Source organism: Bos indicus, chromosome 8, assembly GCF_029378745.1.
Source record: "Bos indicus isolate NIAB-ARS_2022 breed Sahiwal x Tharparkar chromosome 8, NIAB-ARS_B.indTharparkar_mat_pri_1.0, whole genome shotgun sequence".
NCBI lineage: Eukaryota > Metazoa > Chordata > Mammalia > Artiodactyla > Bovidae > Bos > Bos indicus.
This window is the reverse complement of record NC_091767.1, coordinates 44,711,072-44,737,262: the sequence shown is the minus strand read 5'-3', so window position 1 is coordinate 44,737,262 and position 26,191 is coordinate 44,711,072. Positions and strand designations below refer to the sequence as shown.

Genomic DNA, 26,191 nt, shown 5'->3' with positions numbered 1-26,191 from the left:
CCTTAAAATTCATTAAGAATGAATCCTAATGTAAACCATGGTCTTTGGTGATAACGATGTTGTCTGTGTAGGTTCACCAGGTGTAGCAAATGTGCCCCTCAGGTGGGGGATGTTGATGACGGAGGGGGCTATGCACATGTAGGGGCAGGCGGCATATGAGAAATCCCTGAACCTTCCCTTCAATCTTGCTATGAACCAAAACTGCTCTAAGAAAAGAAGTCTATTTTTTTTTTAATTGTATGCTTTTCTGCTTCTGTTCTTGGAATTCTACCATCACCAGGAGAACAAGCCCACTGAAGGATGAAAGACCCTGTGGAACAGAGCTGAGTCATTGCAGTTGAGGTCATCCTTGACCAGCCAGCCCTCAGTTGGCTGCAGAGGTACAAACAAGTTCAAATGAGATCTGCCAAGCTTGGTCCAGATCAGCAGAACCAAATCAAAGATTTGGGAGAAATAAAACATGGTTGCTATTCTAAGTTATGAGTTCAATTAATTATCCATTGCTGCATGGCAAACCACTTCTAAACTCATAGCCTAAAACAATCACCATTTACTATTTCTCATAAGTCTGTGAGTCAACTGGGATCAGCTGGGCCTTGGCTAGAGTCACTCAATTGGCTGCATTTAGGTGGCCTCTCAGAGAAGGCGATGGCACCCACTCCAGTACTCTTGCTTGGAAAATCCCATGGACAGAGGAGCCTGGTGGGCTCCAGTCCACAGGGTCGCCAAGAGTCAGACATGACTGAGCGACTTCACGTTCACTTTTCACGTTCACTTTTCACGTTCATCCATTAGAGAAGGAAATGGCAACCCACTCCAGTGTTCTTGCCTGGAGAATCCCAGGGACAGGGGAGCCTGGTGGGCTGCCGTCTATGGGGTCGCACAGAGTTGGACACGACTGAAGCGACTTGGCAGGCGGCCTCTGGCAGCTGGGCCAAATTAGAAGGTCTGAGAAGTCTTCACTCATACATCAGATACCTCCATCTGCCTCTCATGACCTTTCTCTTTCTGCATGGCTAAGTTATGGAACTTTGGACTAGTTACAAGTCCTTTCTGACTCTCTCTATGAAATGAGGGGAGTTAAGTTTATCCATATTGCTAATGCATATTTAACCTTATCTTTGATGATATCTCAAGGGCAAATTGAAGTCCAATAAATACCTAGAAGGGTGTTAGAGGGAATTTGGGGCAATTGGTCAACCATGGGTATTTCTAGCATTTCATCTGTTACTTATTTTTCAAGGAAAAATTCGCAAGAAGCCACATGAAAGACACGCACTGCCTCCTTGGACATCAAACAGTAAAGTAGGAGGTTGCATCCCTCACGACTCCTGAAGAGTCATCTTTCATCACATTGTCCTCTCTTTCTAGAAACTTCATTTCTAAGCAGATAAGTTAAATGCTTAGCTGACTCCCCTGTATAACTTGAGATGCTCATTTCAGAGGGTGCATTTACCCAGGGGACCTTATACTCTCTAATTTCAGGTTTGCTCTTAAAATTAGCAGAGACTTGAAAGCCTCACCCCCAACTCCCTTCCATCTCTTCTTTCTCGCTGTGCCAACTTCCTTTCCTCTAGCTTTGTTTTCTTGTCCCGCTGCAGCCTTTCTTCCCTAATCCTACAGCACTGAACTAGGAGCCCTAGGCCTACTTTCTCATCCCACCTCTGTTCCAGCAGCAGTGAAGTCTGCATTCTCTCTTGGCTCCAGATTCTTTGAATTCAGATTCATGTGTGTATCTGAGGGTGTATCATGAGATGCTCTGGGAAAGGTCACTTACAAGCCTGATAGACATGATCCTTACATGCCTTGTGCAACACATAAACAGTACAAGACTTGGAGGGGGTGAATGTTAAGGACTCAGAACTCTTTAGAAGAGGTACACTTGTGTCTCAGTCCTTCTCATGCAATTCCCAACATCTAGGTACTTTCTCCTAAGGTGTTTTCTTTCTTTCTTTATTTTTCTATTGGAAAACACGCAACTCCAGCACCTACAAGCCCTATTTAATTCATTACTCTTTGCCTGGATGTTGGTATCATCCTCTCAAGACACCAGCTACTGTTTCCATCCTTTGGCCAGAAACAGTATGAAAACTGGAGGCCCACTGTTAGCAGGCATTCAGGTCTGACCCTAAAAATGTTTGCCTAAATATCTGATAACTCATCTAAAAACTATGAAAAAGAGTTAAGAAAGATTTCTGTAACAAATTCATACCAAAATACAAAACTACATGCATTGAGATTATAATTATGTGGGAAAATGTGCAGACGAACAACTACTCAAAGAAAGCAATTAAAAAGAAAAGTGCCTGTGCTGCTGCGTGGGTAGGGGATTCTAAGGTTAACAAATGTTTTGATGTTACGTTGTTTTTACATTTAAAAAATACATATGCCTCTTCAACTTCTAATTTCTGCTAGCCGGAAATTCTTCTAATTTCTACAGTCTGTTTGCTATGGAGTTCAGTTACTCTTTTTTCTCTTCAATAGTTTTTTTCTTGTTACAGACCTCACACACATACCTTTTCTAATGTTCACCTTGTCCAGAAGTTGCAAAAACAATGTAAACTTAATAGTTTCAATGTGAAGTCTGAACAAGAAACAAAACAATAGCAGAATGAAGGGAATGAGGAAGGAAAGAGAGAGAATTGGTAGGACGGCACAGAGAATCCAGCTGCCTTTAAGAAAGCATACTAACGGATGTAAAATTTATACACACAGCTTGTGTATCAAGTCCAAACTTCGGTTTTAAAGAACCTGAAAGACAAGGTCTTCATAATTCATAGGAGAGAAAGAAATCCTCTTTTGGTTGGAGATACTGATTGAAAAGCTTAAAGTAGAGGAAGAAGATAGAAATGAATTAGCGGTGTTCCTCAAAACTTCACAAAATCAATTGCAATGATTATACCCCAAGGAACAGTGTGTTAGAATAGTCTATCTAAAGTCACAAAAACCAGCTACGGAACCAGGAACAAAAGCTAGGGTTGCCATCTTATCCCTACATTAGGAAGTGGTCAACAGAATGGGCTCTGGACTTTTCATGACTAAGCACCAGTTTTTCATGTCAAAGTCTGCTTTGTTCTAAAATGTGAAATACTCGGTTTGTGGTCTACCTTCTTGAAACATTTAAGTTTCTCATCAACAATGAGCACACTTGAAATGAAATGGGACACAATAAAAGAGTGACAGGTTGACATTCCTGATGGTCCAGTGGTTGAGAATCTGCCTGCCAATGCAGGGGACATGGGTTCAATTCCTGGCCCAGGAAGATCCCACATACTTCAGAACAACTAAGCCCATGTACCACAACTCCTGAGCCCACACTCTAGAGCCTTCAAACAGCAAGTACTGAGCCCACACTGCAACTCCTGAAGCCCTCGCACTCTAGAGCCCATCTGTAAAAAGAGAAGCCATCACAGCGAGAAGCCTGTGTACAACTACAGAGTAGCCCCTGCTCACTGCAACTAGAGAAAGCCTGCACTCAGCAATGAAGACCCAGCCCAGCCAAAAATAAACAAATAAATAAAAGTGTATAAAAAAGAGTGACAGGTCTAGAAGCAATACCAGGAAACAATGGAATCTACAAATAAGGTTGAAAAAGAAGGAAAGGTAATGAAGTCAACAAAGTCACTTGAGTTTCCAAAGTAGAGGCAACGACTGGCCACTCAAGATGCCCTTGGTGTAAGGGATGCCTTCCTGTAGCCATTTCAGGAAGGGCTCAGGTACTGACAGTCTGAGTGAGATGAGCTCGCACCCCGTGTGGAGGGGCAGCTGGTGGGGCCAAGATGCTGATGACATAATACATAGCTGATGAAGAGAAGCGAACATTAACTTCAGTCAACCAGTGAAGCCTCCACTAAGATTTCTCTGATTCCCCACAACACCTCACCTGTGAATACACCAGGAAGACAGTTTTGATTTTTGCTTTCATTCCCCCCACCCCCAAATTTTGGACTTTCCCAGACTTGAAACCATTTAGGCAGAACCTTACTACCAAGTGTCTCCTCTTGGTAATATTTGAATTTGAATGCGTGGCTAGCAAAAGGGAGCCCTTATTGTGATCCCTTTTTAAAGACTGTCTACAAGCTATCACAGCAACCTAGAATATTTTGCTGGGGTGGGAGATAGAAAAAGGAAATGTGTTAATCAGGGTATGCAAATGATGTAAGATACAAGCCCCAATCCTCAGGTAATGTGGACTACTATAACAAAAGTTCATTTCTTGTTCATGATTCTGTTCAATATGGTAGTGAAGATTGGCTTCCTGCGTTCAGGGACCTTGAGTTCTTCCATCTGGTGGCATCTTATCTTCAACAAGTGGCCTCCAAAATCCCTACTGAACTGGGAGAAAGGGCAAAAGATTTAAGATTCCAGCTATGGAAGTGGCAAATATCGTATCCACCCATATTCCAATGGGCAGAACTTGGTCCATGGTCCCACCTACCAGCATGAAGCCTAGAAAGCTATGTCTAAGTGCTGTCCTTAGGAAGAAGAGGGGAGCATGGGTGTCAGTGAGCACTGTATTTTCTTCCCAATGTGCTGAATTAAAGATGAATCATTCACCTTAAGTTCATTTTTGCACAGCTGTGATTGGAGACCTGGGGAGAGTTGTTGGTAGTCAGATTTATTCTCTTATGCTTGTGTCCTGGTGTTTTCCCTACATTTTTAGACAAGAAGCAGCCTGTTATATGTGTGTAGTTTGGGATGGTATTGTGGTCCGAGAAGTGTTTGTGGACATACATGGGAACATAAAGAGTCAACAGCCTATATTGTTACAGAAAATTGAACACTTGAGGCAAGTGTATAAAAAGTACCTTTCCCGAGCTCTTACCAGGAGGAGAGGGCTATTGATTCCATCATCATGGGAGGAAATGGAATCTGTGCAATCAGATTCCATTTGAAGTGGCTGCAATTGGCAACACTGGAGGCTTTGGGAGGAAAAAAAAAAAAAAAAAGGATGAGAAGAAACATTAAGTCATAGCTCTATCTGCAGTCAGCCTGTCCTAATGGCATGAGTGATTTCAGGAGAAAGAGTTGTAATGAGGGAAAGAGAGGATGGGGAAAACAAGAAAAGCATGCTTTTTTTTAGTACAAATACTGTGTAAGGAAAAATACAGGAATTGGTGGTATCATGGGGATTTGCAAATACTTTAAACCAAAGGCAAAGCCACACCATGAAGATATAAGTTAGAAGAGGTTGGAGAGCGGCCCAGCTTCTTCCTACTGCACAAGACTCCTTTCTTTTTTTTCCTGTTTTAAGTGGGGAGAGAGCATCAGACGGAAGTAAAGGACCAGGCTATGTCCTCTCCAAGTTCTACTGGGTTTGTGTTTTCCACAGGTTAAGGGACAGTATGTACGTATGCGACCTAATTTTTCCCCTTAATTTTAAAGGTTTGATCCCTGAGTTGGGAAGATCCCCTGGAGAAGGGAAAGGCTACCCACTCCAGTATTCTGGCCTGGAGAATTCCATGGACTAGTCCATGGGGTCACAAAGAGTTGGACATGACTGAGCAACTTTCACTTTCACTGTTTTTCAATTTTAAAGCAACAAATGTGAGAAAGGAGCCCTCTTTCATAACCATTCTGCACACCAAAAGATATAGTGGCATTTTCTTTAGAAACTCTCAAAAGAAATGGCTAAAGAACTTTGTTTAACATGCAGGGTTTTGTTTTGTTTTTTTTTTTACTACATTAGAATAAAAACAAAAGGCATAATTTAAATTTGCACATATACTACAACCTCAAAAAGTATAGAAGGTCTAGTAAAATATCTTGAAGGAAAATCTGCTAAAATATTAGCTATTATTGCTTTTAGATTAATATTGTGTCTCTTTAAAAAAAATTCCTTGTGTTACTTTTTTAAATCAGAAAAAGATAAATAAAAAGGAAACATTAATACTTGATGATTAAAAGTTTGTATTTAAATTTTAGAAAAAAATGGAAAAGAAAAAAGAAATAGCTCAATTTTCTTCATTCAGAGACTATCATCTTAAACATTTAGTATTTGCTTACTAGGCATTAAGATAGTTTATACTTTTTTTAATGGTGAAAATAACATGTGCATTGGGGAAAGGAAATGAATAGACATTTCTCCAAAGAAATAAAAACAGCCAGTAAGAATATGAAAAGATATTCAATATTATTAGCTATTAGGAAAATGTAAATCACAACCACAATGAAATGCCACTTCAGGCCCACTAAGATGGCTAAAATTAGAAAGATATCATAGCAACTATTGGTGAAGATGTGGAGAAGTGAACCTCCCATGTTGCTGGTGGGAATATAAAATGATGCAATTACTTTAGAAAATGCTCTGACAGTTCCTCAAAACATAGTTACCATATAACTCAGCAATTTCACTGCCAGGTATATGCCCAAGAGAAACGAAAACATCCATCCACAGGAAAATTCATAAAAACAATCCAACTCTCCATTAACTGATGAATTGATAAACAAATGTGGTATATCCAAACAATGGAATATTATTCAGCAATAAAAAAGAGTGAAGTACTGGTACTTGCTATTACATGGATGAACTTTGAAAACATTACACTAACTGAAAAAAAGCCAGATATAAGTCCATAAGTTGTTTGATTTCATTTATATTAAATATTCAAAGTGAGCAAATCTATAGAGACTGAAAATAGATTAGGGGTTCTCTAGAGCTAGGGAGAGAAGGACTTCCTGGGGGAATGAGGCGTGAGTGCTAATAGGTAATAGATCTGAAAGTGAAAGTGAAAGTTGTTCAGTCATGTCTGACTCTTTGTGACCTGCCAGGCTCCTCTGTCCATGGAACTCTCCAGGCCAGTGCAGTGGATTGGGTAGCCGTTCCCCCCTCCAGGGAATCTTCCCAAACCAGGGATAGAACCTAGATCTCCCACATTGCAGGACGAGTCTTTTACCGTCTGAGCTACCAGGGAACAGGTAAAATAGATTTAGGTGGCAGATTTAGGGGCAGATGATGAGAATGTTCTGAAGTGGAAGGCAGTGATGTGATGTGAATATGCTGGAAAACACTGAATTGCACACTTTAAGTGGGTGAATGGAATGGTATGTAAATTAATCTCAATAAAGCAGTTTTTAAAAAGGAAAAAGCAACATACATATGTCAAAAAATTTCAAACCATATAAGAGTTTAAAGTTAAAAGTAAGATTTTCCTTCCTACTCACCATCCAACCTCTAGTTCTAGAGAATACCATTTTTAAGTTTCTGGGTTTTTGTTCTTCATCTGACTCTCTTTTTAACATTAAATAATACAGTTCTGCTTTTCTTAATCTAACTCCCACATCCTCTCCTATTTTTGCCTCCCAATTTTTGTGTTTCTTATTTTTGTAATAGTTTCCATTTTTATAATATACTCATCTCTATTTCTTGATTTATTGGTTTTAGACACCATCTATTAACCAGAAGGAAGTAGACTTTAGATGTTTCATAACTATATAAACTATATGGGAAAAAATCAATTAAATAAAATACTGGGTTCTATCAACAGAAGACTGCTCCCTATCCTGTTTAATTATGACATTCAGAACTTAAAATGTTTCTCAAAGATGTTTCACAAATTGTCTAAGTGATAATATAATTTATTTGAGAATTGACTATAGTGGATGAGAATGCTGTGTTGCCTGGAGGGCCAAGAATAGAGAGACCAAATTCTAGCCTCACCTTAAATTCATCATAGTATTTATCCAATGCTGCTACTGCTCAGTCGCTTCAGTCGCATCCAACTCTTTGTGACCCTATGGACTGTAGCCTGCCAGGCTCCTCTGTCCATGGAATTCTCCAGGCAAGAATATTGGAATTTGTTGCCATGCCCTCCTCCAAGGGATCTTCCTGACCCAGGGATTGAACCCAGGTCTCCTGCATTGCAGGCAGATTCTTTACCACTGAGCCACCAGGGAAGCCCATTTATCCAATTGGCATCATTTAATCAATTTTAAGAAGACCATTTCCGCTGATTGGAAACTGTCGAGCACCCAAGGGAAAGTTGGATAATAACCATTGTGGCTTCTTTTAAACTCAGACAGTCTGTAAGTCTGGGACTCTGGGTTTGTAAGGAAGATGCTAGGCTATATCTTGTTAACACTGGACATCAAGTCTGGATGCCATGGTGATAGCAAACATCACCTTGAACCAGGTGGCAAACAAAGAAAGGATGATAGAAAGGACTCTAGTTCAAGACTGAAGCATCCTGTGAGACAGAGGAGACGGTGAAGAGTAGGAAGGAAATTGGAACCCACTCCAGTATTCTTGCCTGAAGAATCCCATGGACAGAGAAGCCTCACAGGCTATAGTCCATAGGGTCACAAAAAGTCGCCAAGAGTCAGACACGACTGAAGTAATTTAGCACGAGCACAGGAGGAGACTGGGGGTCTTAAATATTCTAGGGGTATTCCCATGATATATAATTACCCCCCATAATGCATAACCTCAGCAGCAGTTAAAGGAAAATGCAGACTGAGAGCTCTACTACTGCTGCTGCTGCTATCACTTCAGTCGTGTTCGACTCTGTGCCACCCCATAGATGGCAGCCCAGCAGGCTCCCCCTTCCCTGGGATTCTCCAGGCAAGAATACCAGAGTGGGCTGCCATTTCCTTCTCCAATGCATGAAAGTGAAAAGTGAAAGTGAAGTCGCTCAGTCGTGTCCGACTCTTAGCTCTAAGGTACCTCCAATTCCCTAAGGCACGTGGAGTAGACACTGGCTACCTATGTACTGTGCCAGCTGCTTCATCTGAACTATCTCATTCAATCCCAATCCAGAAAAGTAGTCGTATTATTTATGTTCCACAATGAAGCAGTTGAGGCAGAAAGGATAAGTCAAGTTGCTAACAGGGCTGAGATTTTCCATGACTCCAAATCCCTTAAATTATTGAAAGCAAAGGAATAATTCAAAACCTAATGTTGATGACACTTTGAGGGAATAAATACACCAAATGAACACTGGCAGAGTCTTTTTAGAGAGCAGCTAACAAGAAATATGCAATTATTATTACCTATGTCCCAGACATCCTACTTTCGGGAATATATTCTAAAACATTATAATATACAATATATACAATGTAAACAATGATTGTACAAAACTATTCAGTGCACTGATATTAATAGTGGCAGGAAATAAATTCAACAGTTAACAATTGAAGACTGACTATGTTATAGACTATCTCCAAAAGGAAATATTATTTGGACTATGCGGTGCTGTGCTTAGTTTCTCAGTAGCGTCTGACTCTTTGCAATCCCATGGACTGTAGCTCGCCAGGCTCCTCTGTCACTTTGGTTCTCCAGGCAAAAATTCTGGAATGGGTTGTCATCCCCTCCTCCAGGGGATCTTCCCAACCCAGGGATTGAACCCAGGTCTCCCCCATTGCAGGCAGATTCTTTACTGCCTGAGCTTCCCAAATAGGGAAGCCCTATTTGGACTATATTGAAGTGCAAAAAAATATACATGAAATAATTTAAGACAAAAAATGGAACAATAGACAGTTTGTGAACAGTGAACGCTACTATATAAAATGTTTGTATGGCACTAATATATCATATCTATACCATTCACAAGTCAATTAATATTTTTTTGTTAATTGGATTGTTTTTCCCATAAAGTGATGTGCATAGTAGTATACTGATTTAAAATTCCCTGGACTTCCCTGGTGGTCCAGGGGCTAAGATCCCGTCCACGATCACAATACAGAGGGTCCAGGTTTGATCCCTGGTTGGGGAATTATTAGGGCTTCCCTGGTGGCTCAGAGGTTAAAGCGTCTGCCTCCAGTGTGGGAGACCTGGGTTTGATCGCTGGGTCGGGAAGATCCCCTGGAGAAGGAAATGGTAACCCACTCCACAGTATTCTTGCCTGGAGAATCCCATGGAAGGAGAAGCCTGGGAGGCTACAGTCCACAGGGTCGCAAAGAGTTGGACACAACTGAGCGACTTCACTTTCTTTCTTTCTCTTTCTTGGGGAATTATTAATAGATCCCACATGCCGCAACTAAGACCTGGAACAGCCAAAGAAATAAATAAACACATAATACAAAATTCCCCAAATTAATTTTGCACCCTATGATTAAATGTCCTTCCCTCTCTGGAGCTGGTGTCCATTTGAGGGTTTGAAGATGGGGGTGAGAGACCGGGGAAGCACCACAATTTTTCTGAAAACAGAGATGAATCACCCTCCAAACCTTTCTTGCATGTTCCCAAAGACTTTCCTAATGGAAAGAGACAGATTCTGCTGTGATATCTTTGATGCTCTCAGAGCTCAGGCAGAAATTAGTGAAGTCTTGGGCCTGCCCCTGAATTGATCAGTTCATAGACATACCTATAAATGTTGTTCAAGAAGAATTTTCAATGAAGTTCCATGTCTGCAGAAAGGACTGAGTTATCTCATCTTAATAAATCTCTAACCTGGTGGAGGTATTACCTGTAGTCTTGGCACTGGCATTGTACGCCTTACCCTATGCTTTCCCACAAGCCTTTCCTCTATTCTGGAATGCTCCAACAGTCACATCCCATGTGTCTTTCAAGATCCCTTGAACTCTTTCTCTTTCCAAAGAGTCTTCACAGGAAGCCATCACTACCCTTTGGGATTCCCTTAGCACTTAGAGTACACTCACTTTTCTGCACTCATTCCACAATAAGATGACAAACTCCATGTAGTGAGAGGCCCCAGTTTTTGTAAACTGCTCACCTGACATCAGTGCCTACAGAGCTTTGAAATACAGCACAAAGTGTTCAATCAATATTTGTGAAGATATCACCCCTTTATTCTAAAAGAGGTCTCTTTTGCCCAGGGTTCCTTTACTTCTAGAATTAGCATTTCAAGCATTAGTGTTTTGAGCAGACAGATAAATCTGGGCTCCCCTGGTGACTCAGATGGTAAAGTGTCTGCCTGCAATGAGGGAGACCCACGTTCAATCGCTGGGTTGGGAAAATCCCCTGGAGAAGGAGATGTCAACCCACTTCAGTACTCTTGCCTGGAAAATTTCATGGACAGAGGAGTCTGGTAGGCTATAGTCCATGGAGTCTCAAAGTCAGACCTGACTGAGCAACGTCACTTTCTTTTTCTTTTTATAGATCTGGGATCAAATGTTCCTGCTCGCATTTTTTCTTGAGACTTTGGGCAAATTTTGTAAATTTTCAAAGTCCATTTCCTCATTCATTAAACAGGTATATAAGACGTGCCTGATGGCTCAGCAGTAAAGAATCCGCCTGCAGTGCAGGAGATGTGGGAGTTGTGGGTTCAATCCCTGGGTTGAGAAGATCCCTGGGGAAGGAAATGGACACCCACTCCAGTATTCTTGCCTGAACAAGAGGAGCCTAGTGGGCTACAGTACATGGGGTTGCAGAGAGTCAGATATGACTTAGTGACTACACAACAACAAAGACATCTGATAGGAGTGCAGTAAGGACTAAAATTACTCATTCTTCAAGTCTCAGCTTAAATATAATATCAGGTGTTTGAGACCCCTTCCCTCACCCCTCACCTCACCTCCAAGTCCAGACAGGGTGGTGTTTCTTCCCCGTGCTTTCCCGATTATCTAAATCAGCACTGTCCCATAGAACTTAGCACAATGATTCCATTCTGTAATCTGTGATATCCAATAGGTAGTCGCTAGCCACAAGTGGTTATTGAGCATTTTAAAAGCGGCTACAGAGACTGACAGATTGAATTTTAAATGTTATTTAATTGTCATTAATTTAAAATGAAATAGCCCCATGGGGCTAGTGACCATTGGATTGGACTTACACAGCTCTCAACAATCCCCATTATAGCACTTAACACACTGTGGTTCTTCTCTCACAAGACTGATACATAATGAAACTCGTTTTGACTGTGATGATCACTGCTGTAGTCATAGCACTGAGCCCGGGGTCTGGTACACAGGAAGTGCTCAGTAGGGCAGCTATCATCATCTTCAACATCATCTTGTCACTCTTTGCATCCCACAGCTTAGCCCAGACATGCTGTAGATGCTCACTAGCTGCTGCTAATTGACTTAATTGATTTCTAGGCTTGCAAGCCAACCAATCATCTGCTCTTGGAGAATGTTCAAGTAAAGTGAGATGCATGAATGTCTTGCTTATATATTTCCTTGTGTGCAGCACAGAGGTTAGAAGCATCTGCTTAGATGCAAATTCTGGCCACGTGACCTCTAGTACAGAAATTTTCTATGCCTTAGCCGATTATTCCTCTGTAAAATGGGGACATTTAATAGCCCTGCCTCATTGGGTTGTTGCAAGGTTTATATGTGTTGAGGTTTACAACTATTGTTTTATAGGAAATACAGAGAACAGAGGGCCACATTAAATGACATCATAAGAAATTCAGTCAGATAAATCTAGACTGTAGGAAACTCTAGTTAGAAAATGGAGGCAGCCATCCTGGAGTCATCAGGGAGTAAATCTGAGAACCAAGACAATACTCTTAGATTTGAGGTCTGGCTGCAAGGGATGTGCTGTTGTTGAGTTGCTCAGTCATGTCCAACTCTTTGCAACCCCTTGGACTGTAGCCCACCAGGCTCCTCTGTCAATTTGATTCTCCAGGCAAGAATACTGGATTGGGTTGCCATGCCCTCCTTCAGGGGATCTTCCCAACCCAGGGATCGAACCCAGGTCTCTTGCATTACAGGTGGATTATTTACCGTCTGAGCTACCAGGGAAGCCCAAGAATACTTGAGTGGATAGCCTATCCCTTCTCCAGAGGATTCTTTACCATCTGAGCTATCAGAGAAGCCCAAGAATACTAAAGTGGGAAGCCTATCCCTTCTCCAGGGGATCTTCCTGACCCAGGAATCAAACCGGGGTCTCCTGCATTGCAGGCAGATTCTTTACCAGCTGAGCAACCAGGGAAGCCGGGCTCAAGGGAGGCTAGGGAAAATATCTGGCACTGTCACTCTTTATAGTAAAGGGCAGGCTCTCGGGGGAAGAAGAAGTATTAGAGAGTGACTTTGTATAGCAATCAATAATATGGGCTCCACAGCCTTTGGTAAAACCCCATTTGCAACTGCCTTCAACTTTGCATTGTGGGCAGGGTTTTAGCAAAGAGGGCTCCCAAGTTTAAAATTCCAACTGTAGGATGTTGGTAAATCAGGCACAGGCACTGTGTCAGTGAGTGGTGTCAATTTTTCCATGAGTCGCAGCTGTGGCAAAAGTTCAGGCCTTTAATTATACTTAAGTGAGAGTGTTAAGACAGAGGTGGGATGAGGAGAGAATGAAACAGCTGGAAAAAACATTGCCTGGATCTGCTGTACTCAAGAGTTCCCTGGAGCCTCCAGTCACAGTCCAGGGTTAGCCTTCCATCTTCTTAGGATCTACCATTCTTTTTTTTTTTTTTTTTTTCATTTTTTGAATGTTCAGTTTTTTTGTTTGTTTGTTTTATTTTTTTAATTATTATTATTATTTATTTACTTTACAATATTGTATTGGTTTTGCCAACATCAACATGCATCCGCCACAGGTGTACACGTGTTCCCAATCCTGAATTCCCCTCCCACCTCCCTCCCTGTACCATCCCTCTGGGTCATCCCAGTGCACCAGCCCCAAGCATCCTGTATCCTGCATCGAACCTGGACTGGCGATTTGTTTCTTATATGATATTATACATATTTCAATGCCATTCTCACAAATCACCCCACCCTCTCCCTCAAAACAATAACAGGATCTACCATTCTTAGGCTTCCCTGCTTGTTTTCCAATTTGGGTCTCCTGAAGTGTGGCTGATATATTTTTAAATTCTGTTTTAGAAGAATTTTCTAAATCCTTTTTATTTTCTAAAATGAAGGAAAATGAACAGGGCCTACATAAAACTACAAAAACAGTGTCACTTCAATAGAATCCTAACTTTCCCCCACTTCTTTTCATCTATTCTGCTGTTAGCCTGGTCCAATGGGCCATCGCCTTTCACTTGGATGACCTCAGGAAACTTCCAACTCGTCTTCCAGATTCTGGTTTACATTCTTAAAATTCATTTGCCAAACACCGTGCAGCATGGTCTCTAAACCAGTGGAAATCAGATCTTGTCTCTCTGCTGCTTAAAATCTAAAGGCTTTGTAACGTCTTAGAATAAAAGTTAAACTCTTTACTGTGGCCTTCAAGATCCTACATGGCCTAATCACAAAACATACATCTTTAGTGTCATTGCAGACCACTCTGCCCCTTGCGCCCCAAAGTTTCAGCTATGCTTGTCTTTTGCCTTCTGTTTCATGAACATGCTAAAACTATTTTGTACTCAGGGAACTTAAACTTGCTGTGCCTTCTGCCAGGGAAGCCCTTAACCTGCATCTTCTCTGGTTGTCTTCTTCCCTTCATACAAACCTTGACTCCTGTGTCATTTCCTGCAAGAAGACTTCCCTGACCACTGAACAGAAAGATTTATGGTAATGATCTTCCATCTAAAACACATACACATGCGCACACCCCCCCCCCCCCCGCAACACGCCAGCTTTACTCAATGTATTAATATTATATGAGGTGAAGGGCTTAGAACAATACATTGTAAGTCTCCAGTATTTTTAGGTATTGTTTTTTCCACTATAGCACATATGATCTAAATTTATCTTCCATGTTTATGTGTTTACTTTTCCATGATTGGTTTACCTTCCTCATTGTGAGCTTCATAAGGTAGGAAACTTGATGTTCTGTTTTGTTTATTCATATATCTCTAGAATAAAGCCTGGTACACAGTAGGTACTCAATAACCATTGCTAAAAAGATGAATTAACTATAGGAAAAAAATATATATGACAAAGAAAAGAATAGATGATAACCACTAATAACTCTACATAGGGGAATTTTTGTTTTCTTCTCTCTAGCTTTTCAGATATTCTAAATTTTCACAAAGAACATGTACTTTTCCAAATCATAAAAAAGTTAATTTTTTGCAAAAAGAGTTATGTTGCTTTGCTGTAGGAAATGTCAATTGATTGATTTCTGCAGGCATACTGAAGGTTGCCACCTCTGAATCCAGGCTTAATACCTCTTAAGTCAGAAGTCATCTGACTTTCTTCAGGAAGCATGCTCAATGCTGTTTCTTAGTGTGTGAACACACATGCGGACCCTGGTAAGAGCCCCCTGGGAAGTCTGACAAGTCTCATTCCATCAGCAGCCACGTGCCATGTGACCGGCCACCTGCCTCTTTATCTCTAGCTCCTTAAGTCAGGAGTTCCGTTTGGCTACAGAGCTTGACACCGTGGAGGTCAGTCAAGGTCAGGGCTCCAGTAAGAATAACTCACACCTTGCTCCCTGCTCTCCTCTGCACACAGGCTGCAGCACAGTGAACACTGAATTTCCACACTTGGCTCCCAGGATGTGAGGCTCAGTTCCTGAAATACAGATTCCTGAAAAAAAAGTCTGATGTAGCTTCCAAAGAGGGGTTTGGAATTTAGGGGGAAAAAAAAGAAGCTTCTACTCTCTGATCCTTTCCAGGGTGGTTCTGATTCAAAGTTGACTGCCCAGTGTGAACGTGCTTTTTAGGTTTGTCCGAAGGAGGGCAATCACTACAATTTTTTTTAAGTTTATGTATTTATTTATCAGCCGTGTTGGGTCTTCGCTGCTGTGTGGGCTTTCTCTATCTGTGGAGAGCAGAAGCTGCTCTCAGGTTGTGATGCTTGGGCTTCTCATTGCAGTGTCTTCTCTTGTTGCAGAGCATGGTCTCCAGGGTGTTCAGGCCTCAGTAGTTTCGGCACATGAGCTCAGTATTTGCGACTACCAGGCTCTAGAGCACAGTCTCAAAAGTTGTGGCGCCTGGCCTTGTGCTCTGTGGCATGTGGGATCTTCCCAGATCAGAGGTCAAACCTGTGTCTCCTGCACTGGTAGGTGGATTCTTTACCACTGAGCCACCAGGGAAGCCCAATCATTATGAATTTTTTAAAATGTAATGATTGGGTAGAATTACAAACACACATACAAGTGTTAACAGTGATATATTTTTAAAATTGTAATAAAGGGTCAAGCTTAATAAAATTCCTACGTGCCTCCCTTGCTTTGGAGTCTCTTGCCATAAAAAAAAAATTTACAGATTCAGTATACCCACCCTCAATTCTACTCCTTTTCTTCCTCCCCAATGTCAAACAGTATCATACAGTAGCTGTTTATCAGTGTTCCACATAGTTTTACACAGACATGTATCAATCAATGGCATTAAATTCCTATGATTATTTTAAGTTTTATATAAAAGTTACCATACCACACATATCATTTTGTAACTTGTTGTTGTTCAGTATTATATTTACAAGATCTATCTTTATTAATACATGTGATGGTCAGTTTTATTTGTCAACTTGACTATAGTGTCCAGTCATTCAATGAAATGCTAATCTAGGTATTATTGTGAATGTATTCTGTAGATGTGATTAAAGCCCTTGACCAGTTGACTTCAAGTAAGGGAGATCATCCTACATAATTTGGATGAACAAGATTCAATCAGTTGAAAGGTATCAAGAGCAGAGCTGAGGCTTCTCTGAAGAAGAAAAAAATTATCCTGTGGACAGCAGCTTCACCTCCTGCTTGACAGTTCCAGATTGCCCTTCCTGATGGCCTATCCTGTGGATTTTGGACTTAAACTAGCCAAGTCTGCAATCATGTAAGCCAATTACTTTCAATAAACCTCTTACCATCTATCTCCCACTGGTTTTTCCCTTTGGTTGAACCCTGACTGATGGTTTGTTTCTCTGGGTTGAACACTAATACACACCTCTGATTCATTTATTGGTGTTGCTTTCTTGTAAAAAACAGTCAATATTTTGGGCTTTGTGGGCTATGTAGTTTCTGTTGCAACTACCCAATGATGTCATTGTAGCAGGAAAGCATTCATAGACAGTACATCAAGGACTGCGGGTGGCTGGGTTTCAATAAAGGTTTATTTACACAAAGAGTGTTGGGCTGGATTTGGCTCATGGGCTGCATAGTCTGCTAACCCTTGCTATATTGTTTGACAATGTAGCAATAAACCACAGTTTGTCTGTTCACCTGTGATGGACATTTTTCTACATTTTCTGCTGTTCCTATGACATTCTTGTACACATTATTTTCTTTGTGTACATGTTCAAAATTTTCTCATTCTAGGAGTGGAATTACTGGGTCATGGGGGTATGTGAGTCTTCAACCCAGCTAGATAAATGCCAAATTGCCTGCTAAAGAAACCATTCAGATTTATACTCCTATCAATAGGCCATGAGAAGTTTCATTTTTCTGCATCTTCCACACCACTTGGAGTTGTAAAAACATATTTACAATCTGGTAGATGTAAAATTGTATTTCATTGTAGTTTTCATTTATATTTCTCTAATGAGTAATAGTGAGAAGCATCTTTTCATGTGATACTTTCTCTCCATATATTCTCTTTGGTAAAGTGTTGGTGCAAATCTTCTGCCCATGTAAAAAACTGGGTTTTGCAAATTTTCTTGTCAGTTGTATCTAAATAAACTCTTACCAGGTCTTTTTTAAAAAGCTGGGTTTTGTTCTCTTATTATTGAGTTTTGTAAACTCTTATATATCATAGATACAAGTCCTTTGTTGGATATATATGATTTGCAAACATTTTCTCCCAGTCTGTGACTTGTCTTCTCACACTCTGAAGTGTCTTTTACAGAGCACAAGTTTTAAATTTTGATGAAGTCAAGTTCATCAGTTTGTTTTTTATGGATTGTGTTTCAGGTAACATATCTTTTGCTTAACCCAAGATTAAAACCAAGGTTAAGCAAAGAAATCTTTGTTTAACTCAAGGTTACAAGGATTTTTCAATTTTATCTTCTAGAAGTTTTATATTTTTAGGTTTTACCGTTAGGTCTATGGTGCATCTATAATGCATTTTAGGTAATTGTTATATACAATAAAGGATATGAGTTGAAGGTTGTTGTTGGTTTGGTTTTTTTGTGTTTTTCTTTTTTTTTTTTTTGCACTTATGGATGTCCAGTTGTTCTAGCACTATTTTGTTGAAAAGACTATTTAGTATCTTTGTCAAAAATCTATGACCCACATATATATATGTGGGTCAATTTCTAGGTTCTCTGTTCTGTTTCATTGATCTATAGGTCTTTCCTTTTGTCAATACCACACTGTCTTGATTACTGGAGATTTATAGTAATTCTCAAAATCAGATGGCATGACTCTTCAAATTGGCTCCTCTTTTGCAAAGTTGTATTGACTAATCTAATTCCTTTGCCTCTCATATCAGTTTTAGAATCAGTTTATTGATATCTACAAAAAATTCTGCGGAGATTTTGATTAGGATTATGTCAGATCTATAGATTAATTTGGGGAAAAACTGACATTTTAACAATGAACATGTCTATCCGTCTTTAAAAAAAATTTTTTTTTTCAGAAAGAGACTCACAGACTTAGAGAATGAATTTATGGTTGTGGGGATGGGAATGGGGGGAAAGGATAGTTACAGAGTTTGGGATGATCATGTACACACTGTTATATTTAAAATGAATAATAACAAGGACCTACTGTACATATAGCACATGGAACTCTGCTCAATGTTTGTGGCAGCCTGGATGGCAGGGGAGTCTGGGGAGAATGGATACATGTATGTATATGGCTGAGTCCCTTTGCTGTTCACCTGAAACTATCACAACATTTTTAATTGCTTATACCACAATAGAAACTAAAAAGCAAAAATTTTTTTTATTGAAGTATAATTTATTTATAATGTCATATTAATATCTGCTCTACAGCAAAGTGACTCAATTTTATACATATACAGATTCTTTTTTATAATATTCATTTATTTATGGCTGTGCTGGGTCTTCCTTGCTGCCTGGGCTTCTCTCTAGTTGCGGTGAGTGGGCCTGGGGATGCTCTCTAGTTGCAGTGCGTGAGTTCTCACTGAGGGGCCTTCTCTTGTTGCAGAGCACGGGCTCTAGGGTGTGTGAGCTTCAGCAGTTGCAGCCTGAGGGCTCAGTAGTTGCGATTCCCAGGCTCTAGAGCACAGGCTCAATGGTTGTGGCACATGGCTTTAGTTGCTCTGCGGCATGTGGGATTTTCCCGGACCAGGGATCAAACTCATGTCTCTTACCTTGGCAGGCAGATTCTTTGTCACCGAGCCACCAGGGAAATTGTACACATTCTTTTCTATATTCTTTTCCATTATGGTTTATCCCAAGGCTATGTGTCTTTTAATATATATAGTTCATTGTTTATTTTATCAGTGTTTTCCAGTTTTTAACATACGAATCCTACACATATTTTGTTAGATTTATACCAAAGTATTCTTTTTTGGAGGGCTTCCCAGGTGGCGCTAGTGGTAAAGAACCTGCCTGCCAATGCATGAGACCCCATTTGGATCCGTGGGTCAGGAAGATCATCTGGAGGAAGGCATGGCAACCCACTCCAGTATTCTTGCCTGGAGAATCCCATGGACAGAGGAGCCTGGTGGGCTACAGTCCATGAGGTTGGACATGATTGAAGTGACTGAGCATGCACACACATTCTATTTTGGGGTGTAGTTTGCACCTGCTCAGTCGCTTCAGTCATGTCCGACCCTTTGTGACCCCATTGACTGTAGCCTGCCAGGCTCCTCGGTCCATGGAACTCTTCAGGCAGGAATATTGGAATGGTTAGCCATTTTCCTTCTCCAGGGGATCTTCCTGACCCAGGGATCAGACCCACGTCTCCTTTATTATAGGCAGGTTCTCTACTATCTGAGCCATGAGGGAAGCTTACTATATTCAATATCCTGGGATAAACCATAAAGTAAAAGAATATAAAAAAGAATGCATATATGTGTATAACTGAGTCACTTTGCTGGATATCAGAAATTTACACATTGCAAATCAACTATACTTCAATTTAAAAATATTTTAAAATATATGTGTTAAAGTTCAGCTCCGTGCTATGTGATGACCTAGAGGGTAGAATGGGGGTGGGGGTGGGAGGGAGGGAATATATGTATACACACAGCTGATTGACTTTCAGTGTATAGCAGAAACTATGCAATATTGTAAAGCAGTTATACTCTGATTTTAAAAAGAAAGAAAAAGGGGAAATATACTAAATTTTTTAAAAAATAAAAAAGATTGCTTTTCAATTGCTAATATACAGAAATAAAATTGATTTTTATATATTGACCTCAAATCCTGCAACTCTGCTAAACCCATTACTTCTAGGAGTTTTTCCTTTGCCAGCTTATATATTGGTTTGTGGGATTTTAAAATTGATTTTCAAGAATCCTTTACATATTCTTTATATTTATTCATTGGATAAATATTTATTGAGTGCCTGCTATGTGTTAGATACTATATTAGCACACTAATCTTGAGTCAACTTTGTTCATTACTAAATTCTTCAAGATGCAGTTATGCATCTCAGTTATATAAATACTTAACACAGTACCATCCATTAATTTACTTATTCAAAAACTGGATTGAGTGCTTACTGTAGGCCAGGCAATAGTTTAGCTACTAGAGATATAACACAAAAACAAACAAGAAAAACAAACATACACACAAATGAAGAGCCCTGCTGTAATGGAGAAGAGAGACAACAAATAGACAAGTAAATAACTAAGCAAATTTCAGGTAGTGAAAATGCTCTGGAGAAAATAAGTCAAGGTTAATAGGATGGAGGGGACAGGCGAGAAGACAGAGAAAAAGGTAGAATTAATACAGTGGTTGTGGAAGACCTCTCTCAAAGGGCATCATTTAAGCCAAGACCTGAGTAAGAAGAACAAACTGAGGCAAGAACCCTCAAGGAAGAGACAACAGCATGTGCAAAGGCTCTGGGGTGAGAATGAGCTCAGCATGACTGAGGCACAGGAAGGGGTCCAGAGTGTCTGGAGTTTCATTAAGCAAGGGACAGTGGTACAAAAGAGACTAAAGGGGCCAAAGGGGCTGCAGGCAGGGAGAGGACGTGATAAGAGAGCCTTGATTCTCAGTCCTTGAAAAATAGCAGTGCCTGAGTCAAGTACATCAGACACAAAGGTAAGACAGAGCCCAGCCCTCGAGAGGCTATGATCTATGGTAGAGGCAAACACGTGAACGGATGCAATAGAGTGTGCAAAATACTGTAACGGAGGTAGATGTGCAGGAGGGTTGGAGGTGGGAGACAAGAAAGAGGCAAGAATGATCCTTTATTCATATTTTTTAAGATAGAATTTCTATAGCCTTCTATTTAAGCCCCAAAGTAGAAAAATTCCCTTAAAAATAATACACACTATAAAATATATGGTACTATCTTATTTTCACATTATGATTAGTAGGTCGAGATCCCTTCTGTGTGCTCCATTTCCCCACCTGCAGAGCCTAAATTTACTTGTTTCTTTGTCCCACCAATCTTCATGTTCCATGAAAGCAGCAGCTGAGCTTTATTGTCCAATGAAGCACAGCTCTGGCGTAAGGGGAGAAGGTCAGATTCTAGTGGCCTGCCTTTTCTTAGGTTAGGGGTTTTTTTCCCTTTACTATCTCCCTATCCTCACCTGACTTTGGGGAATATGCCAAAGGATACGGAGGTCAAAATGATGGGCTGGCTTCTGTATAAATTCACTAGTATGTCTTCTAACCACTGAGATAGTTCCAGAATATTATAACTTACTCAACGGTTTTTATTGTAAAATATGTCAAACATCTAGAAAGTATAAAACTGTACAGTTTGAGAAATAGTAAAGATCCATGTATGTATATCCTGGTTAAGAAGCAGATCATTGCCCACTCTTGAGAGGCCACTTGTACATCGCTCCTTAACCACATTCCTCCCCCCACCTCCAAGTACACATTTACCTTAATTTGGGTTAATCAGTCCCTTGCTGTTCTTTACAGCACTTCTACTTGTGTACACAATAGTCTGCCTTTTCTGAAGGTGGTACATCACAAGACCCCTAGTGGATGTCTGAGATCATGAAAAAAAAAAAAAAAAGGGAAAGTTCTGGTCACTCAGTCACGTCTGACTCTGCAACTCCATGGACTGTAGCCCATCAGGCTCTTTGGTCCATGGGATTCTCCAAGCAAGAATACTGGAGTGGGTAGCCATTCCCTTCTCCAGGGGATTTTCCCAACCCAGGGACTGAACCCAGGTCCCCTGTATTAGAGGCAGTTTCTTTACTGTCTGAGCCACCAGGGAAGCTCAATTGAGAGCATGGATAGTACCAGACACTGTATACATTATGTTTTTTCCTATACATACATACATACCCATGATACAGTTTAATTTATAAATTGCCATAAGAGATTAACAATAAATAATGATAAAATAGAACAACTGTAACAATCTACTGTAGTAAAAGTTATGTAAATGTGATCTTTCTCTCTCAAAATACCTATTGTACAATCTATTGCCTTTTCTATCTCAACTAAGCACTCTTCAAGCACTGTGCTCATAACTTTTGCAGTTTGAGTTGCAACAGCAAAACTAGCATGAATTTCATTTTTCTTCTTTACAATTTCACTGATAGAAGATTCATTCCATAAATCTTAGCAACCTCAGATACATTTTTTCCTTTCCTCATTAAATCAAGAACTTTCACTTTTTTTTCACTCAAAGGAAGTACTTTACTATTTCTCTTTGTTGCATTCAAATTGTGCACTGTGGCTCTCTGTGGCTCATGTGCTCAGTCAAGTCCGACTCTTTGTGACCCCATAGACTGTAGCCCACCAGGCTCCTCTATCCATGGGATTTCCCAGGCAAGAATACTCGAGTGGGTTGCCAAGATCCACTGGATCTTCTCAACCCAGGGATTGAACTTGTGTCTTTTGCGTCTCCTTCATTGGAGGCAGATTCTTCACCTTAAGTGTGACTTGCACACAAGCCTTGTGATATCACCAACAGTCATCTGAAACCAAAAGGCTACTGAATGATCAATTAGCAGGATACACAGGACAAAGGGATAATTCACTACATGGGCTGGACCCAGTGCGACGGTGCAAGACTTCCTCATCTACTCAGAATAGGGCATAGTTCAAAACTTATGGGCTGTTTATTTCTGGAATTTTTCATTTAATGTTTTGACCAAGGGTAACTGAAAATATGCAAAGCAAAACCATGGATAAGTGGTGACTACCGTATGCATCTAAACAAAATGTATTTTAGTTTTAAAACACTAAGTAGCAAGCGCATACCTAGCTATGTAAGGACAGGTGATCTTACCTCTGTTAGATGAAGACTCCCAGGAAAAGGTAAGCTGAAAAGTCTCAGAGCCGGAGTCAGCCTTTAGGTTCCCTGTGAGTGAGTGGGCAAGGTCACATCTGAGTCCTGGGGAAAGAAGGAAAGGAAAAGGCTTAACACAGGTCTTGCAGTAAGTCAGGAAGAGAAAAACAAATATTTCATATTAACACATATAGGTGGAATCAAGAAAAATGGTACAGTTCTGTTCAGTCGCTCAGTCATGTCCGACTCTTTGTGACCCCATGAATCGCAGCATGCCAGGCCTCCCTGTCCATCACCAATTCCCTGAGTTCACTCAGACTCACGTCCATTGAGTCAGTGATGCCATCCAGCCATCTCATCCTCTGTCGTCCCCTTTACCTCCTGCCCCCAATCCCTCCCAGCATCAGAGTCTTTTCCAATGAGTCAACTCTTTGCATGAGGTGGCCAAAGTACTGGAGTTTCAGCTTCAGCATCATTCCTTCCAAAGAAATCCCAGGGCTGATCTCCTTCAGAATGGACTGGTTGGATCTCCTTGCAGTCCAAGGGACTCTCAAGAGTCCTCTCTAACACCACAGTTCAAAAGCATCAATTCTTCGGCACTCAGCCTTCTTCACAGTCCAACTCTCACATCCATACATGACCACTGGAAAAACCATAGCCTTGACTAGATGAACCTTGGTTGGCAAAGTAATGTCTCTGCTTTTCAATATGCTATCTAGGTTGGTCATAACTTTCCTTCCAAGGAGTAAGCGTCTTTTAATTTCATGGCTGAAGTCACCATCTGCAGTGATTTTGGAGCCCCCCAAAATAAAGTCTGACACTGTTTCCACTGTTTCCCCATCTATTTCCCATGAGGTGATGGGACCAGATGCCATGATCTTCATTTCCTGAATGTTTAGTTTTAAGCCAACTTTTTAACTCTCCTCTTTCACCTTCATAAAGAGGCTTTTTAGGTCCTCTTCACTTTCTGCCATAAGGGTGGTGTCATCTGCATATCTGAGGTTATTGATATTTCTCCCGGCAATCTTGATTCCAGCTTGTGCTTCTTCCAGTCCAGCGTTTCTCATGATGTACTCTGCATAGAAGTTTAATAAGCAGGGTGACAATATACAGCCCTGATGTACTCCTTTACCTATTTGGAACCAGTCTGTTGTTCCATGTCCAGTTCTAACTGTTGCTTCCTGACTTGCATACAAATTTCTCAAGAGGCAGGTCAGGTGGTCTGGTATTCCCATCTCTTTCAGAATTTTCCACAGTTTATTGTGATCCACACAGTCAAAGGCTTTGGCATAGTCAATAAAGCAGAAATAGATGTTTTTCTGGAACTCTCTTGCTTTTTCCATGATCCAACGGATGTTGGCAATTTGGTCTCTGGTTCCTCTGCCTTTTCTAAAACCAGCTTGAACATCTGGAAGTTCATGGTTCACATATTGCTGAAGCCTGGCTTGGAGAATTTTGAGCATTACTTTACTAGTGTGTGAGATGAGTGCAATTGTGTGGTAGTTTGAGCATTCTTTGGCATTGCCTTTCTTTGGGATTGGAATGAAAACTGACCTTTTCCAGTCCTGTGGCCACTGCTGAGTTTTCCAAATTTGCTAGCATATTGAGTGCAGCACTTTCACAGCATCAACTTTCAGGATTTGAAATAGCTCAACTGGAATTCCATCACCTCCACTAGCTTTGTTCTTAATGATGCTTTCTAAGGCCCACTTGACTTCGCATTCCAGGATTTCTGGCTCTAGGTGAGTGATCACACCATCGTGATTATCTGGGTCGTGAAGATCTTTTTTGTACAGTTCTTCTGTGTATTCTTGCCACCTCTTCTTAATATCTTCTGCTTCTGTTAGGTCCATACCATTTCTGTCCTTTATCGAGCCCATCTTGGCATGAAATGTTCTCTTGGTATCTCTAATTTTCTTGAAGAGATCTCTAGTCTTTCCCATTCTGTTGTTGCCCTCTATTTCTTTGCATTGATCACTGAGGAAGGATTTCTTATCTCTTCTTGCTATTCTTTGGAACTCTGCATTCAGATACTTATATCTTTCCTTTTCTCCTTTGCTTTTCACTTCTCTTCTTTTCACAGCTATTTGTAAGGCCTCCCCAGACAGCCATTTTGCTTTTTTGCATTTCTTTTCCATGGGGATGGTCTTGATCCCTGTCTCCTGTACAATGTCACGAACCTCATTCCATAGTTCATCAGGCACTCTATCTATCAGATCTAGTCCCTTAAATCTATTTCTCACTTCCACTGTATAATCATAAGGGATTTGATTTAGGTCATACCTGAATGGTCTAGTGGTTTTCCCTACTTTCTTCAATTTCAGTCTGAATTTGGCAATAAGGAGTTCATGATCTGGGCCACAGACAGCTCCTGGTCTTGTTTTTGTTGACTGTATAGAGCTTCTCCATCTTTGGCTGCAAAGAATATAATCAATCTGATTTCGGTGTTGACCATCTGGTGATGTCCATGTATAGAGTCTTCTCTTGTGTTGTTGGAAGAGGATGTTTGCTATGACCAGTGCATTTTCTTGGCCAAACTCTGTTAGTCTTTTTCCTGCTTCATTCCATATTACAAGGCCAAATTTGCCTGTTACTCCAGGTGTTTCTTGACTTCCTACTTTTTCATTCCAATCCCCTATAATGAAAAGGACATCTTTTTGGGGTGTTACTTCTAAAAGGTCTTGTAGGTCTTCATAGAACTGTTCAACTTTAGCTTCTTCAGCATTACTGGTTGGGGCATAGACTTGGATTACTGTGATATTGAATGATTTGCCTTGGAAATGAACAGAGATCATTCTGTCGTTTTTGAGATTGCATCCAAGTACTGCATTTTGAACTCTTTTGTTGACCATGATGACTACTCCATTTCTTCTGAGGGATTCCTGCCTGCAGTAGTAGATATACTGGTCATCTGAGTTAAATTCACCCATTCCAGTCCATTTTAGTTCGCTGATTCCTAGAATGTCGACATTCACTCTTGCCATCTCTTGTTTGACCACTTCCAATTTGCCTTGATTCATGGACCTGACATTCCAGGTTCCTATGCAATATTGCTCTTTACAGCATCGGACCTTGCTTCTATCACCGGTCACATCCACAACTGGGTATTGTTTTTGCTTTGGCTCCATC

At 40.6% G+C, this 26,191-nt stretch overlaps 1 long non-coding RNA gene across 1 annotated transcript in view; it reads right to left on the bottom strand.

The window, feature by feature from the left end:
• Window positions 1–3,555: 3,555 nt before the first annotated feature.
• The window catches only part of LOC139184439 (uncharacterized), a 175,163-nt gene continuing 152,527 nt past the window's right edge, over window positions 3,556–26,191 (bottom strand). The window contains exons 3-4 of the long non-coding RNA XR_011567942.1: window positions 23,063–23,167; window positions 3,556–4,922 (exon numbers count right to left, since the gene is read on the bottom strand). This is a non-coding gene — a long non-coding RNA (uncharacterized lncRNA). The remainder of the gene's footprint in view (window positions 4,923–23,062; window positions 23,168–26,191) is intronic.